This window comes from Tupaia chinensis, unplaced genomic scaffold (genome assembly GCF_000334495.1).
Source record: "Tupaia chinensis unplaced genomic scaffold, TupChi_1.0 Scaffold000314_1, whole genome shotgun sequence".
Lineage (NCBI taxonomy): Eukaryota > Metazoa > Chordata > Mammalia > Scandentia > Tupaiidae > Tupaia > Tupaia belangeri.
The window spans coordinates 4,827,683-4,838,874 of record NW_006159807.1 but is presented as its reverse complement, the minus strand read 5'-3'; the positions used below and the strand labels follow the sequence as shown (position 1 = coordinate 4,838,874).

Sequence of the window (11,192 nt, the reverse complement as noted above, 5' to 3'; positions counted from 1 at the left end):
CGCAACCCTGGACCAGGGCGCAGCGCGGCAGGGCTGCGGGTGGCCGGGGTTCCGGAGCGGGGGAGGGGGCTAAGGTCCTCGTCCCGAATGCAGGAGGACACAGACGCCAGCCTCTCGTGAGTGCCACCTGCACGAGATTATTACACGTGGTGGAGAAAATGCAGCGCAGTGGGGGGACGGACTACCAGCCTCTTCAGCCCCCTGGCCCCGCCGCGACTCCAGGCTCACTCTTGGGTGGGGGGGGTTATTTTCTCTTGGCATCACGGGACGGAAGAACGGACACATACCTTCTTCCGGCTAGTCTCATACCATTAGGGGTAAATGTAATTGAAGTTTTAAGGAGGGGTGGAGGACAGGCAGGTGCAGAGTAACATTCTTTTTTGTTGTTGTTCCTGAAAGCAAAGTGTGAGGGACCTAGTGGAGCTGTTCAGTGCCTTGCTGAAATTCACAGCTCTCTGCCCCCGCAGTCGCTTGCTCAAGGTCTCCTGTTAGGAAGGTCACGCGGAGGCTGCTTTCGTCTTAATACCTGCTTCTCCAGAAGGGACCCTTACTCTAGAAAATTAAAACCATAAAGCATGTAACTCCTGACGACAGCTCTCTCTAAGGAGGTGCTGGGTGTTAAGAGCGGACTGCAATTGTTTCCAGGCTCTGACAGCATAATTTTCTGTTTGTCCAGATTGCAGGTTTAGCAGTAAACATTACACAGTGTGTTAGCAATTATAGTTTATTGCCCTGATTAAAAGGTGATGCATCTGAACTTTCAAGAACTGAGCGAGAAATCTCGCTGAGTGAACTGCCTCTGGATTTGGGAGTTTGATGCAGAGGGGCAGTGATCCCATCTTGCAGCTATCTCATGCCATCTCTATTTGCATTCGTGGGAAATATTTTGTGCTCTGCCATATTGAAAATTTTTCAATTAACAGATTCGTAACCAGATCAAACTCGAAAATCTTAAGTGTGACATGCTGTGCATACTCTCCTATTAGGGACCTTTGTTGAAAAAGATGAAGTAATTGAAGAAAAGCTAAAGGTAGCTCATTTGAATAGCTTGATATATCTGAGCAATAATCTTGACTTTCAGTTATCGTACTGTAGCAAGATGTTCTGGCAGGCAGTGCCCTATTTATGTCTAAAATGATATGTACTAATATCACAAGAGTTGCATGCAGTAAACGTAAGAGAATTGAAGTCATGGCTAAATCGTACAGAATTACATAGAGGCACTAAATATATTTAAGTATAGAGTTTGCTAATGTGATCATCTTCATTTAAGAGTTTAGGAAACATGAATTACAATAGAAAAGAAAATCAAGATCTTGCGCTTAACCTCTGAATAGTAATTCTTCCTCAGGAGTAGAATTTTTAGATACTAGATGACATTTCTATTTGTAGAAATGCATGGCGTGCCATTTTTTGAAAACTTGGTAATTCACTGGAAACCCTTCAGTCAATAAGTACTGATGACAAAATCGCAGAGCGGTATGCACACAATGGGGCCTGTTCGACTCTGCCTTTTCATATTGTGTATCTGCCCAAATGATTTTGTTCAGAGTGGATTTTTTAGCACATGGTGCCACAATATAATACCATCATTCATAATAGGGGGAAAAATCTAGGAAAAAAAATAAAGAAAACCCTCTACAAATACTGAGCTTGACATTAGGTGAGTGCAGGAAGTGCTATGACCAGGAAGTAGAGAGTTTTAAGACCAGGATAGTCCCCAGTTCTGACCTTGGACATGGCATTTTTACCTCCTTGAGTGTCTGAAAAAGGATAGGAATATCAATCTTCCCTCCCAGAAATGAGTGGACAAATGGGAGAGAAAAAAAAAAAGAAGAAAGGAAGAAAGAAAGAACAAAAGAAAGAAAAAGAGAAAGAAAGAAAGAAAAAAATGTGAGAGTACTTGGACAACTGAAAGCTGCCTTGTAAGTGTTTTATTTTGTGGTGTTGAGAGAACCTTGTATGTTCTGCAGTGTTGGTGCCAGAATTGCTATGAACAGGTTAGGAGTGGCCATCTCATTGAGGGCCTTGGGGAATTTGTCTCGAAGTTGCATATTTACTGAGATTGTTTGTTTGTTTGTTTGTTTTTAAGAGAGGGTAGCTTCTCTGGGATCATGATGGGGAGCAAGACGGCGTTGCCAGCAGGGTCGTGCAGGTAATCAAGTCACATCTGCCATTTATTTATTTTTAGGTTGATTTTATTTAACTTTATTCATCACCATTATTATTATTTTAATTGGACCAGAGAGAGACTGAGAGAGTTAGCGGGAAAGTGAGAAAGCAAGCTGCCAGGTCTGGGACTAGAACAACTGTCGGACATGTGGGAAGTTGAGCACCTTAACCACCACGCCACCTGCCGGCCTGACACATGACATTTATTAATAAAGTTTCCTGGCAGGAGAGACAGTCATAAACATAAGGTATCAGAAGCTTTGAGATTAACAGGACTATCATCCCACTCTCCTGCAGTTTCACAGATTTTTATTATTTTTTTTTTTGAGAGGTTTTTGCTATAGGGTGCATGCACTCTCCAGGAAGACAGAGAGAGACAGAAAGTGAGAAATCACCCCCCAGGGGGGATGGCCATGTTGCAGTCCCTTCTCCTCCATTCTCCTCTCGGGATCTTGGGCATGCATGCACGTGCACCCAGTGTGAGTTTAAGCCACCGGATCCAGGACTCAAACCTCAGTTGACTACATGGGAGTCCAGTGATGTAGCTATTATACCATCTGCTGGTCCCATCACAGCATTTTAAGGGGAGTAAATCTCAGATTAGCTGAGACATGCAGAAATAATAAAAACTTGACCTCAGAAACACCGAAGGAAACTTGTGTCTCAGGAAGAAATTGAAGTTATCTGACATGGTGGTCTGAGTAATCACTGTAACGACTGTTTGTCATAAGACAGAAAAATTGTTTTTACAAGAAAGGACTTCCAAAATGACAAATGAGAAATTGAATTACTATAATAAATATTTTGTCAAAAAATGGAATAGAATTTAGATAGACACTTGTATCCCCTAACTTACATATTTTGGTCAGTGCCAAGCTTACCTAATTGCTTATATATTGAATACTTTGTACTTTTTGTACTTATTAAAGTATGAAGCAAAGACAGAAAAGAAAAAAAGACAGGTTGAGGGTTGAGAGTGCTGGTGGAATTTGGCTAGAAAGCTCCTTGAAATCCCTTCTTAATGAGGACATTGCTCTCAGTATTTCTGAGAAATGCAATCTTGATACCTGGCTCTGCACTGAGCATTATGGAGGGAAGAAAAAATGAGTGTCTTGCTGGTTTGGAGGATGGGGGTGGAACAACCCCATAAACAACTAACCACACTTAAGATAAGTGCTTTAATGGCGATGTGTAAAGTGTTTGGGGAATGCAGAGGAGAGAGTGCTTAGTCTGTCCAGGTGCCTCCCACAGGTTCCTGTCTGGACTTCAGAGGTTGAAGCCCGTTTTACAGACAAAGAATCAGGGAGACCATGCCTGACAGAGGAAGCACCCTGAGCAAACATACAGAGGTGTGGTGTATGAATGCGCTAACTTCTTTCCAGCCACAAATTCCTCTTGTGACTTAATCTAACGTATAGGGAGGTGTGCTCTGTAAGACTTTTCATGGACATTTTAAAATATGCACAGAGGAAGAAGAAATGGTACAGTGAACTGAACGCCTCTGTATTATTTAGGGATGTAGTGCTGGGATTTCTTCTTCTTTCTTTTTTTAAAGAATTATTTATTTTATTTTATTTATTATTATTATTATTTTAACTTGACCAAAGAGAGAGGAAAAGGAAAAGTGAGAAAGCAAGTCACGAGGTCGGGGACACAAACCATGGGTGGCTGTGTGGGAGTCCAGTACCTTAACCACTATGCCACCTGCTGGCTCCATGCTGGGACCTTTTAATTGGAAATGTAACATAACTGGGATGTGTACTTTAAATATATACATCACTCAAGTGACAACTGCTGTGGATTTCTAGAAAAAGAGGAATCCAGAGATTGGAAATAAAAAGGGAAGTTAAAATATAAAACCTGTAGCAGTAAAGTATGCAATGCAAGTCAAAGCAAAATAAACAAATGAACAAAGCTCGCCAGAAAGACAGAGAGAGACAGAAAGTGAGAAATCACCCCCCGGGGGGATGGCCACACGGCAATCCCTTCTCCTCCATTCTCCTCTTGGGATCTTGGGCACGCACGCACACACGCCCGACATGAGTTTAAGCCACCAGGTCCGGGACGCGAACCGCGTTCTACTATGTGGGAGTCCAGCGACATAGCCATTACGCTAACTGCTGGTCCCAGTCCAAACCTTTTTTGAATCAAGCATTCATAGTCTTGGGCTATAATGGAATTGAAGAGATGTAAGTCTACAAATACTAATCCTAAAACCAGAAAGACATTGACCACTTGGATAGACAAACCACACTAAAAAATGTTTCAGCAGACATACTGTTTTTGTTTTTGTTTTTGTTTTGTTTTTAAGAGGTTTTTGCTATAGAGCTCATGCGCTTGCCAGAGAGACAGAGAGAGACAGAGAGACAGAAAGTGAGAAATCACCCCCCGGGGGGATGGCCACACGGCAATCCCTTCTCCTCCATTCTCCTCTCAGGATCTTGGGCACACACACACGTGCCCGGCATGAGTTTAAGCCACCGGATCCGGGACTTGAACTGCAGTCAACTGCATGGGAGTCCAGCGACATAGCCATTACGCCATCTGCTGGTCCCTCAGCAGACATATTGTTAAAACAAAATAAGCTCATCACTATCTCATAGACCTTACATTTTTTTTTTTTTTGGTAAAACCAGGCCACTTTAATGTTTTTATACAATTTAATAATCTTTTGATGACTGCAGACGTGTAAGACTGGCTATATTCAGAAACATCAGTCATGATGGTTTCCAGATTGGTGTATCATCTTCAAAAATTACAAGGAGCTACTTGTATGCAACTGCTATTGAACCAGTAAGATCGCATATATGGATCCATCATGTTCAGGATTGTTGGAAACTTGGGCATATTTCCCCCAAATAACCTTGCCTCCTTGTGTCACAAGGCCCAGCTCACTCACGTTCACCTCAATGACAGTACCTTTGGTGGTAACACCCAAAGTTGTATATAGTGGGGATGAGGGATTCTTCTTTACACCGAGTATTGGCAGGCAAAAGGTGGCTTTCAGTTCAGGATGTGTTACGTGGGCCTTCTTGAAGCTTAAGCTCTCTGGCCTAATGAATCTTTCATATTTAGGTGGTTTTCTAGTAAAGCCATCTCCAACAAAGCAGACTTTTGTAACCATCCTCTTCCATGCCTCATTCTTTCTCTTCCCTGTTCGAATAACTTTTAACACTTCTGTTTCTCCCTGGGCTCGAACTTTGGGTAGAGGGACTTCCCATTTTCCTGCTTTCTCTTTCCGTTTTTGTTTAATCATATTGGAAAATACTTTAGCTCGGGACTGTCCTTCTCTGTCCAACAGATAGGCAGGTACTGCTCCTTGTGGAGTCTTTTCATCATTCTTCTGTTTGGTGTTCCTCTTTTCATGCATCTTGATAGTCTTTTCCTTTGTATTTTCTCAGCTTAGCCTTCAGACCAATCATCTTTTTTGCCTTCTTTGAACGTTCATGAGCCTCACGACTTTCCTTTTTTCACTTTTTCTCATGGTAATTCAAACAGTATCCATTTATGATGTAATTCAATATATTTGTTTTGTGGCATGGTGAGGGCTGCAGGGTTGCTGGGAGCAGCCTCCCGGATGCAAAGAAGTTGTCAACTTTCAGGTCTCAGAGACCAACAAGCGAACCCAATGCAGTCCAGAATGCGACCTTATAATTTTTCAGACCAGGGATGATAAATAGTAATGAATTACACAGTTTGGGATTTAAGATATGTAAAATGACATTTCTTTCTTTCTTTCTTTTTTTTTTTTTACATTTATTTATTTTCTTGATGTGCTCATCATTGTTTAACTTAATTAATTTATTTTTATTTCTGATGAAATTTTTGTAAATTACCAGAGAACAGGTGTGCTCCTCAGAGACACGGGGGGCGGGGAGAGCCCTTCCCAATGGGGCATGGTCATCCTGTAGTCCTTTGTCCGTTTCTCTATCCCTTTTGGATTTCGGGGGCACACATGCTCAGTGTGTTTTTTAAGTCTCCAGGGCCAGGATCCAAACTGTGGTCAGCCATGTAGAATCAGGCTTCCTTAGCCATTAGGCTGTCAGTCCAGTTCAGATAATTGTTCAGTTTTCATGAAAATGTATTTCTCATAAGGTTTAAGTTTGCTACTTGTGAATTTAAGAATCACTTATAGAGCATAGTCCTCACGTCTAGTAAAGGAGTATTGTGAAGGGACAGGGGCCTTACACATTCTCATATGCATTGCGAATCACTGTGGGATTTATTATGATGGAGCAGAGGTTAGCAAACTGCGGGCTGTGGGCCAGATCTGACAGCTGCTGTGTGTCTCCTGAGCTAAGAAAGGTTTTTATATTCTTGAATGGTTGGAAATAAGTAAGAAGAAACTTTGTGACCTGTGAAATTTATATGAAATTCAAATTGCGGTGCCCATAAACAAAGTTTTACTGGAACTCAGCCATGCTCATTTGGTTACATACTGTCTGAGGCAGAGTTGAGTAGCTGCGGAGAGACTGTGTGGTCCCCAAAGCTTAGCTATTTCCTATGTGGACCTTTACAGAAAACATTTGTCACCCCTTAGTGTAGATGAAAGCATCTCGCTAGGTGATTGACAGAGAAACCACTGCAGATGAGAGAATTCGTCTTCATTTGGGAAGAATTCGGAATGCGACCTTAGAATTCTGGCTTCTTGTTCTGTAATTAGAAGAATATTTGGGAAGTCCTCATTTGATCAACTTATCTGAAGACCACTGGCTATCACATGGCAAAGCAGAAGATGAAGTTAACATGGTAGGCATGTCAGAGAGGTCTTCAAAAAGTGCATTTTATGAAACACCTGTGCATGGATTTCAAAATCTTTTGCACCAAAATAAACTTGTTCTTTAATTCCAGTTTTCCACAATGATTTTGAAGTTCTTTTGTATAAGAAAGGTTGTGATCTTATAGGGTAGCAGGTGGTATGGTGGTTAAGGTGCTGTACGCCCACATGGCTGACTGTGGTTCAAGTTCCAGACTGATGACTTGCTTTCTCACTTTCTCTCTCTGTGTCTCTCTCTGGTAAGCACACATGCCCTATAGCAAGTTGATAATAATAATAAAAAATTAAATAATTATTTTTAAAAAAAGGTTGTGATCTCACAAAAGTAACTGAGGAATTTGAAGTATGCATGTTTCATTTGAAGAATAGCTCTTGGACATTTTTTTTTGGCATCTGACTTTACCCTCAAATAGATGTTATGTTAACTATTTTGATGTGGTTGAATGAGCAGAAGAAATCAAGGAACACATGTGTTAAAAATCAAAATGCTCTGTAGCCCACATGATGAGAGAAAATGACTCATATCAAAGAAGCATCAGATGTGGTCCTACCCTGAGGAATACTGACAATCAAAGTAGCACTCAGAGCAGAAGGGAGTCCCTGGGGGAAGCCGATGTGTACCAGGTGGTCCAGGGATGACATTACCTTGGCGCATTCTCTAGGGCTCAGAGCTGGTCTTGCTCTCTCAGAATTATTACTTGTCATTATATCAAGAATGAATGCATCTTGCAGAGCCTGGTATATGGGCACTAGACTCTCTGAGACCGTGAAACCCAGAAAGACAGCTTATTAATTTGACAATAGGATCTGTAATATCTGAGAGGTGGGCAGTCACGTCTTTTGCCTAATGCGTTCTGTCTCTCGGCAAACTGAATGAGACGTCCAGTTGTTATCAGAAATCTTCTTCATGCATTTACAATGAGAAACAACACTGCCAGGAGGTCAGGACACTTACATCTTCTGGCCTTAAGAAGAGTGCATTCTCTTCTAAGAGTGACCGAGCCCGGAAATTTGGTTATAAATAGATATTTCTGGGAATCCTTGAGAACAGCCTGACCGCCACCTCTTGCAGTTAGATGACCATTACCTGTGATCCCCCAGCACCCTCTGTCCGACACTGTAATAGCACAGAGGAAGTCCAACTCCACTTCTCTTTCCACATCACTTGACATTAAGACCCTGGATTTGTTCACCATGGCATCTCTAAGTTCAGAGTCTGCCCTGACCATAGGAGGTGCTAATGGGAGCAGGGTGAGATGGCCACATGATTCTCCTTCTCAGGGATGGAGTGGGCTCTGCAGCCTTTTAGGGAGGTCCTTCAATCAGCTCTCTTGCCTGGGAAAGGGCTTAAAGGGCACGGTCTCCATCTGCCTCTCCTGTACCTCCTACATTTCCTGGCTAATGTGATTTTTTTTTTTTTTTTTTTATTTTTTTGCCATAGGGTACATGCACTTGCTGGGAGGGGGAGAGAGAGACAGAGAGACAGAGAGACAGAGAGAGGGAAGGTGAGAAATTACCCCATGGGGGGATGGCCACCCTGAAGTCTCCGCTCCATTCTCAGGATTTGGGGCATGCACACATAGGAGTCCAAGTTCAGACCTTGAACCATGGTGGGCCATGTGGAGATTCAGTCACCTTAATCATCGTGCCACCTGCTGGTCCCTACTTTTGTTTTGTTTTGTTTTTGAGAGATTTTTGTTATAACAAAACACTCTCACCAGAGAGAAAGACAGAGCGACTGAAAGTGAGAAATCATACCCCCATAGGGGGTGCAATCCCTTCTCCTCCATTCTCCTCTTGAGATTTTGGGCATTCATTCACATGCGACCAGCGTGAATTTCAAACCTCTGGATCTGGGACCCGAACCACAATCGACCATCTGGAAGTCCAGCAACATAACCATTACCCCACCTGCTGGTCTGTACTTTTGTTTTTTAAAAGACATTATATGGTTCTTTTCTAATATATTTTTAAGAAAGTACAAGTAAAACAATCATTTTTTTATTATGGAAAAATGTAAAAATATACAAAAAGGAGAGAGAGCAGTATAACTCTCTTGTACTGCTCTCTCCCCTGCCTACCAATCACCAACCCACAGCCAGTCTTGTTTCGTTTGTACTCGCATTCACTCCCCACTGGCCCAAGAATTATTGGGTCATCGGAAAAGCTATGACACATGTTTGCATAGGAAAATATGTTATGACTTCCGACAACCCAATATTTGGAAGCAAATCTCACATATACTATTATTTCCTCTGTAAGTATTTCAGTATATAGCTCTAAAAAGTAAGGATTTGACTTCAGTTCCCTTATATAATTAAATATCCAATCAGTGTTCAGATTTCTTCATATAGCACATTAATTCCTTTTTACAGTTTGTGTCAGGATCCAAATAAACTATATTCAGTTGGTATGTCTCTAAGTCTGCCCCCCCCCTTTTTTCCTTCCTTAGAATACATTTCTTGAAGAAAGTAGTACTTTTTTTTTACAGTCTGAATTTTTAAAATTTGCTTATTTCTTCTATGATCAAGAAAGAGAGACAGCACTCCTGACAGAGTCTTCATGCTGAGATCCACCTCAGTGGTTGGCCAGCCTCAGATCATGTGCACATGTGTGCCCAGCATGCCCAGGGGACGTCTCCATGTGAATCTAGAACTGTTTCATGGATATCAGGCTCCCAGAGCATGCGCCACCGTCTAGTCTCCTACAGTTGGAGTTATCATTGTACTCCCGTAGAGTCTTTTTTTTTTTTTTTTTTTGCCAGAGGGAGAAATAAAGAAAGTATACACCCTCCTACCCTCAACAACGAGTGATCATGCTACAATCTATTTTCCTCTATTTCTCTATCCTGTTGGGATTTTGGGCACTCACATTGGCCAGTTTTTTAAGCTAATGAGGCCTGAATTAAAAATTCAGAGAGCCATGTAGAATCTACTTCTCAATGCACAGAGCTTAACCATTGTACTGTGGATACTCCCAACTGTTTATTTTGTTTTATTTTTAGTTTTTGCTACAGGGCATGTGCACTTGCTAGAGAGAGAGGGAAAGTGAGAAATCACCCCCCAGCAGAATGGCTGTGCTGCAATCCCTTCTCCTCCTGTCTCCTCTTGGGATTTTTGGCCTGCGTCATGTTGCCAGGTATGGGACTTGAACCACAAAGTCAGCCATGTGAGATCTAGTTGCCTTAACCTCTGTGTCACCTACTGCCCACCCCCCAATCTTTTAACATATCCGTCTGTCCAATGTATTTTTTGTAAATTGATATTTGGATTTAGATTTAGTTTAGGGGCAAGAATACTTCAGAGAATTGTTGTGTAGTTCCATCAAGAGGCACGTAATGTCGAGTGATCTCTTAGTGATGTTAGTAATGCGATGTTAGTAATATCCTGTCTTTTAAAAAAGATTAATGCTCAGCTGCTATCTATTTGCAATGTCTTGGGAGACATTTGATTGTGGTCCCCAGATGCATGGGAGCTCATGGCCTAGGTATGTGGAGCACTTGGAGGACAACATGATCTAATAGGTACTCAGGGCTATAGTCTCTGGTGCTGCTTTTACTTGCCCTAGGATTTCAGGGGCAAGGTTATCCAGGCCTGGACTCTTTTCAACTGAGAGCGCAGCTGGGATCCGTGTGCCCCAGGATCTGCAGGCCTGTGTGAAGGCCGCTGGATCACCTCCGCTCAGCCTGCTGCCTGGACTCCTGAACACAGCCTGGAAGCCTACAGTCTTCAGAGGACAGGGGTGCCTAGCTGCATGTTCAGCCTAGCTGGGGTTCCCCAAATGGGTTTCTGGGTCCTCCAGGAAGGGAAAGATTGGCAAGATCCTCCATTTTCAATGAAAATTCTCCACGAGTTTATGAAATTTCACAGCCTTTTCACAGTAGCTGCTTACTCTCATGGGCCAGCTCAACTCCAGGGCAGCTAGTTTTTCTTCAGTAAGAGTGAAATCCACTTTTGTGCACTGTGGACTGGGAAAGTGGGGAGAGGTACCTTTAATTCACAAATGAGGGAGAGGAAATTCTGCTTTGTGAGTCCTGAGAGACTGAGGATGAAGAAAGAGGATGGAAATAATTCAGTGGACAGGATGACCAAGAAAGATCCAGCCAAACATCCAATCTGACTGGAGCGGGGCAGAGCCACCTTCACGGTGTCGGCACCACTCTGCGGGCACTCACTTGCTTCCTTGCCCCAAAGAGAAGCAAAGGATGCCCCTGCCCTCTCTCTCTCTCTCTCTCTCTCTCTCT

At 42.6% G+C, this 11,192-nt stretch overlaps 1 protein-coding gene across 2 annotated transcripts in view; it reads left to right on the top strand.

Moving 5' to 3' along the window:
* The first annotated feature begins 2,133 nt into the window (after positions 1–2,133).
* RAPGEF4 (Rap guanine nucleotide exchange factor 4) overlaps positions 2,134–11,192 on the top strand; it is a 391,851-nt gene continuing 382,792 nt past the window's right edge. For both annotated transcript variants that reach the window (XM_006151126.3, XM_006151130.3), the window contains exon 1: positions 2,134–2,155. The gene's annotated coding sequence lies outside the window, so the exon portion shown is untranslated. The remainder of the gene's footprint in view (positions 2,156–11,192) is intronic.